A 7,324-nucleotide genomic window follows, 5' to 3' on the forward strand; every position below is an offset into this window, starting at 1 on the left:
ATCTGAATGCAGTGGTTGAAATGGTTGAAATGAATGGAACTGTGAATTAATCACTTCTGTTCCTTAGAAATTATTCTTGAAGCACTCCTTTCAGTGGAACTCATGGTAAGTTTAGAGTTTAAATTTGAGATGATTCAAACAATTATTTCTCTCATTATTACATAAAATATTCTGAGATAAGCAGTAATAATTTAACAAACGTTTTTTAAAAAGATAACAAAAAAGCACATACCTGTAGAGTTTTTATTTAAAATATAAAGGTGAGCATTTTGGTATGATACACTGATATTGCATAAAAACACTTCTATGGCTGTTACAATTTCAGAGGTGAATTCTTTGTCCCTTAAATCTACTTATTTAAATTATGACATTTCACTGAAACGTTAATTCGAAAAGGTCTACCTCTCTTATGTTGACTGTATCTATCTCAACCTCTGTTGAGTCATATCAACAAACATAGATATTTAAGGTTTTAACAATTGGCACTCTACATAGACATTATATTTTACTACCATATCAAATGATTCGTTTCTTATATACTGAACAGAAATTAAATTCACTTTCTATTGTTTGTTTGAATCATCCTATTAAAATTTAGGACTGCAATTGATTAGTCCCCTATCGGCATATGTGCATCCCGTGCAGATTGCCTCAATATCCCCTAACTTCACAAGCATAATAGGCAAAGATGAACGGTGGCTAGCAAATAGGACGATATGCGCGTCCTGGATTCCACCATGTGGTTTCCCAAGCTCTAAAACGTCAGACACAAAAAGCTTTCCGGAAAACTTCCCGGATGCCATGCGTTATTGCCAGCTGTAGCCGGCAGAAATAGCCACCTCTTATATTACACTGATGTGAGGACGAAAGTTCGCTACCACTTGGAAGCTATCTCAGAAGTAACTAATCTTCCCGCCAATTCCCAAGCAACAAATAAAGAGGAAATAAAGGGGTCGGAAGCGTAAATAGAGGAGAAATGTCACTTTTTCGCCTTCACTTCGGTTATTTAGGGGAAATGTCAATTTTTCCACCTTACGTCGTGTATTTGGGAGATATTTGTCGACAATTATACGTAACGTACCGTGTTTGAATATGTCGCATCTCGTGCTTATTTTTTCATAAACGTCGACAAAATAAAGCACCGCTTAATAAAAAAACAAAACTATTGTCATAAACACAAGTAAAAAAATACGGACACAGGGATTTGGCTGATACACATATACACTGACTTCGTTTTTTGTTTAGCTTAAACGTTTCGACATGCTTGGAAGCCATCACAAATAACTAACGTGATGCAGGTGAGAGACATGCTCTCCGTTTTTCATGTTCATCATAACTAATTGCCTTTTTAGTTCAATACTAAGAGTTCAATTAAAGTCACTGAGAGAGCTCGTAGACGTAGAGCCACTATTAACTTGTCAAGCGTCCTTGGCTGTCATAGATCGACTTATAGCAGACGGTGGAATAAAATGCGAGCAGTTTTCATGAAAAAACATAACTTGCTTTCGTTTAGTCAGTTTGCTAATGAAAGCACAATCAAAGGTAACTGACTTTAACAGTGGTGTATGTTTAATTGATAGCAACTGCTATCGACTAGTCGAGAGAGAAATTAATTGCAATGATAATCCTTCAACTGTTACACCATCCACTAGCTACAGCAATCAAAGGCTTCTAGATAAAAATGGTATGTTCATGGAGTGAATACGTTAATATATTTCCTATAGGATGTAATAACCTTAATTTATGCTCACAAAAGTCCGTAACTCGTAAAGAGCAGATCAACAATGTATTGATGAAATTACTTACAAAAGGCTTTCTCAGCATCAGTGATGCTGACCGAATTCTGAATGATTTCATAGACCTAATTCCAGACTTACCAAGGAGCATCAGTAGTGTTCTAAGGTCGTGCGCAAGTGTCCAACCAGAGTTCATCAGCAGTGGGGTTTACTACCACCTCGGATTGAAAACCAATCTGCTAAGATATGTTGAACTTTGGTTGTGTACTCTTGATTTTGATACTTTAAATTCTTATATTAATGTAGGTGGACTTTCTATGTCTAGGAGCTCTAATGAATATTTATGGCTTATATTAGGTTTAGTGACGTGTTTATGATAGGGGTCTATGGAGGGGATAGTAAACCGGCAGAATTCAACAAATTTTCTGCGGACACAATTTCTGAAATAAAAGAAATGACTGACGTGGGTCTGTTTAGTGCTAAGTTTAGTAAATACATATCTATTAAGCTGTCCGCTGTAATATGTGACGCACCTGCTCGTTCTGCTGTAAGGTGAACGGTTAATCACAATGGTAAGGCAGGTTGCGACAGATACACTGTACTTTGGAGACGGCTTGAGGGGAAAATCACTTTTCCAGATGGTGAATATACGTTAAGAACGGACGACAGCTTCCGTCGTCAGATTCAATCTATTCACTACCAAGGCCATTCGATTACAGAAACGCTTTCAGTTAATATGACCCTAACTTTTCCTTTAGATCCTATCCACGTGGTGTACCTAGGTGTCACCAAAAGCTAGCTAATCTTTGGATGGAATTCTCACATAGGAGATTGCTTAACTCGAACTCATGAGCAATTAGGGACATAAATAATTTAATATCTGGTTGCGTGCCAAGCACTCCCTCCGAATTTCAGCGTAAATGTCGTACACTGGGCTTCGTGTCGGTATGAAAAGCTTCTGAATATAGGTTGTTCCTTCTATATTTAGGCCCAGTGATTCTGCAAAAACATAGCCCCAACCCTTGTATCTTAGTTTCCGGCGTTTAGCGTTATCCATTTATCTGTTTGCACACCATAAATTACATGATACTGTTGTAGAATCCGTCAGAATGAACTTACGAAACTTTCTTAAGGAATACGAATGGTGTTATCGGTCTGAAAACTTAGTTTACAATGTGCGTTTGTTACAGCACCTTCCTGACGACGTTCGTGCACATGGAGCTTTAGATCGTTTTTCAGCCTTTCCATTCGAATCTTACATGAGACAAATAAAAAATCTGTGCATAGGGGGCATGCTGTTGCAAAGCAAGCAGCTCAGCCTTATGCTGAGAAGATGTCCTTCTGCGATAGGCTTCAAGTTAGCTGTTCAACTACTACCTCAATAACCGCTAAGGAGGTCTCCAATAAACAAGTAATTACGTTTAAGAATAGTAAAATAACTTCATTTAAGCCTGATTATGTTGTAGTAGTAAACGGACAGCCTGGTCTAGTCACTGATATAGGGGAGGATGGACTACTTAAATTTAAGTATTTCACTGACTCACGCAATTACTTCGAAGACCCTTCCCCATCCAGTGATATAGGAATATTTATGTGCTCCGTCGTTAGCCATGAACACATATAGGTATCGGTTAAGGACATTGACTGCAAATGTATAGCCATTAATTGTATCAATTATTTATAGTTCCATTGTTGCATACTTTTATGTGAATGTATTTTGTTTCATTTGTGCTTAATTCATGATCATAAACCATTCCATTACCTCTTATGTTATGTTTAGACCGCTAACAAACAACACGTCATTGTTGACGTTCCTAGCAAGAAACAACTAATGATAGCAGTCGAGCAGTGGATTGTTGGCAAAGAACTTAGCCTTTTTCCAACGGAGCTGGTCGATATCCACCAGCAAAACTGCGATCGACCACATGACAATTGGTCAGTTCTGAAATGTAAAATAATTCACGAATTCGGTGAGTAACGAACATAGAAACTATAATTTACCATAGATTCTCTGCAGTCTGCAAAGGATATGCTATTATCCCTCTAAATACTGGAACTTTACCCTAAAAACACTTCAACGGAAGATAATACCTAGCCGCTGAACACTGAGAAGCCCAAGAGGTCAGTACAATAATCTTACTAACATTTCTTAGAGGTGCATTGAAGCGTAAAGAAATCCTTCTTTACGCTTCAGTAAACATCGATGTTGTCGAGATGCAGGCTGGTAATAGCCACGTACAATATCGGAAACTTCTGTTTTTCGACAGAGTCGCCTCGCCAATTGTCAAGTACGTTTCATTACTATTTGGATGTTAGTGAAGTAGTTCGACAAAATTGGATACATCATCGTCAACTTTAGAATCTAAGCATGTAGGTTGTGCTTTAGCGGCCCAGTAAGTCACCTGTACGATCAAGTGAAGTTTTTCAGACTTTATAGGTTGTATACAATTATGTAGAACATGTATTCAGTTATTACTGACTTGAATACAATGTGGCACATGTCGTCAGCTATTACTGACTTGAGTTTAAATATAAAGCTGCTACTAGCCAAGTTCAGTGAATGCGAACATCCGCAATAATTCGATTGCGGACTATCAAGTCAGCAGTTCCTGCAGATGCTGGACACTGGCTTGCAGCAGAAAGAAACCAGGGACAGATTTGTAAGTCAACAACATTAATTTTATAAATTTTTCGTATTACAGATGGCCATGGTAACGAGGTTAATGGATGATGATCCTAATACCTAAATGCGATATGTTTTTTCGTACCTCATGACACGTAGGTTTGCCAGCAATTTCACGCTACTTGGCACTTCTTCAAAACGAGCACTTCAGAAATGCCGGTTTTACGGCTGCATACGAAGTAACCTATATCCATTATTTGAACTTCAGGTGCATTAACAAATTGCTTTTTGTCATCATCTATCAATGAAAAAGACCATGCGAAACTGTACGATATAGCGATACAAGGCTTTCTTCACGACGTCAGAGACAAATTGATAAAGCATAATAGGAGGAAACAAGAACAGGTATGTCTTAGTTTGAAGTGATAACTTCCCTACTGCTATATAGTGACAGTCAACAGTTTTAACTAACATAACCGTAAGTGAAGCTTCAAGTACCTAGCTGTGCCAAAGCATGTCATTCAGATATCGTTGTAACTTCTTTCTTTATTTCCACTTCAGAATTCACAGGAAGACTATTTTGATCCTCGATAACCGAACATGTGTGACTAAAGGAAGCAATCCTTGAAATGTTTTTTAGGTCCTACTTATTTTTCAATAAACATTCTTTTGTAAATGAGCTTACTTTCTTACTTACATAGGGAACTATTTACGTGTTGAGAAAGTGCGTTTGACTGTCAGTGAACTTGCGACTGAATACATATGCCTTATTAATAATATATCACCAAATTTCTTCTTTTACAGATCTTTTCAAAGAACAATGAATTGTCAATTACAATGAAAATGCATAACGATTGATGCCCAAGCTTCTGCTATAATGTTGTACAATAATGCGCCTTTCGTTTTCAATAAATTTATTTAAACATCAACCATTTTTCACGTGTATTGCAGTTTTAGTGTGGTTTGTTGTGGGGATAAAGACAAACATAGGAGGCTTCTAGGGTTATGCCAATGGTGTTTCAGAAGTTAAAGCAAAAGTAGACGATTCGGTGTGCATTTAGGCGAAAAGCAAACAATTCGGCGTATATTTAGTCGAAAAATGGACAATTCAGCGAATATTTAGGCAAAAAGCAGACAGTCCAGCGACATTTGAACGACAGAGCGACAAAAAGGGGGAAATTCTCATTATTTCCCCCGGAAAGGCGAAAAAGCAGACATTATGGTGCGTTTCCATTTTAATTCTTATCTATTTTTTAACGCATTATCCCCTCTATTTTCCCTTTGATTGTTGGTTGGGTTCCAACAACCGTCTGCATGAACCGGTCTTCAACTTGAAGTGGTACGTAGAAAATTGATTGCCATATACGGTAAGCAATATGTTCATCCCAAGGTATGTTTACGCTATCCTATACACCGGGTTTTTGTTGTTGCGGATGTTTGTATGCTCATCATAGATACAGACCTTCTACAACGTCATAATCTACTCATCTACCCGTGCGAATGACGGATAAAAGACGGAGATGCAAAATTATCTGTCTGTGAAATCACATTCTCTTGCTGGAGTTTAGCACCTAATCGATCAATATTTTCAACGGATACTCAACAAGTGCCTCTAACTATACTAAACGCTACCGAATTCCCGCCCGTAATTAACAATACAACACACAACTACAGGTTCATCTGTATTTTCGAAAGCCCACCAACTAGCTCCTGAAAAGCTAATGTTGGCTAAAAATGTATTAGCGCACACAACAGACTGGGAAACTATCCGGCCGTCGAATAGCCCATTGATATCTACCTTGAATATGACCCTGTGAGAGGCAGCAACGATTGTTGTTGATTTATTGATTATCGACGACTGGACACGAAAGACACTCCCCAACGTTACACCATGCCTGGCTGTTTTTTTTCGAAGGCCGGTTTGGTTAAAGCATACGATTAGGTTGCTATAACTGCAGAAAACATCTCTAGAACTGCTACCATCACCTCCAACTGACTCTATGAATTTCCTCGCACGCATTTCCACTGAAGAAACGCTAATCAAACTCTCCACAGATTCATCGACGATGCTATCAGAGGTCTCACTTTCGTATACGCATATGTAGATTACCAACTGACTGCAAGTCAGGAGAGAGAATCTTATCTCCAGCATCTGGATACTCTTTACGAATGACTGCAAAAACAACATTACTGCGAACATTCCGAAATATTAAATTGGAAGCAACTCCTTAGATTTTCTTGGGCACACTAATGGGGCCCAGAGCATTCGCCCCTTGACAAAAAAGATGGTGACCATTGTGAGTTACTCAGAACCGCTTACAGTCAACCAATTACATACGTTCAATGACCGGTAAGTTTCTGTTGATAATTCATACCGAACTGCGCGTCTTTCATGAGACTCTAAACAGACCCACTTCCTCTAGATGAGGAACTCAACAATTTAAACGACAATGCAAAAAGCATTCTCCATATTTAGTTAAATTATCGCAAAAGCAACCGTGTTCACACACCAGGACATAAAATCACCTGAAAGTATCGCAGTTTACTTCAAATACACGAAACGTTTTATTATTTTTTACTATTCAAAAGCTGCTTGTAGGTGCACACATTTTGTAGAGAAACGATTTTTGATTTCTTCAAAAATACAACAATATAGAAGTCTCAAAAACGTTAGCATAATACTTGCCATTTTTAAAAATATAGATTTTACGTCATTGAGAAGAATATTGAGCTAAAATTAAAGGAAAGTGAGAAAATAAGTTTCCAAGGAATCTACTTCCTTAAACTCGACCAACTCCATATACTGCAACTCGATTAAAAACTTTAATGGTGTAACTAAATTCGGCTAGTCAAGCCTTATTTTTTATGTCGCTTAAAATTTTATTTTGAATCACAAATTAGTAGCTAGTGACTTAACTACTAGTTCTTGCTATGGCTTTGAGATATCTGCTACTCTCAATAAATC

The sequence above is a fragment of the Schistosoma haematobium genome, chromosome 4 (assembly GCF_000699445.3).
Source record: "Schistosoma haematobium chromosome 4, whole genome shotgun sequence".
In the NCBI taxonomy this organism is placed as follows: domain Eukaryota; kingdom Metazoa; phylum Platyhelminthes; class Trematoda; order Strigeidida; family Schistosomatidae; genus Schistosoma; species Schistosoma haematobium.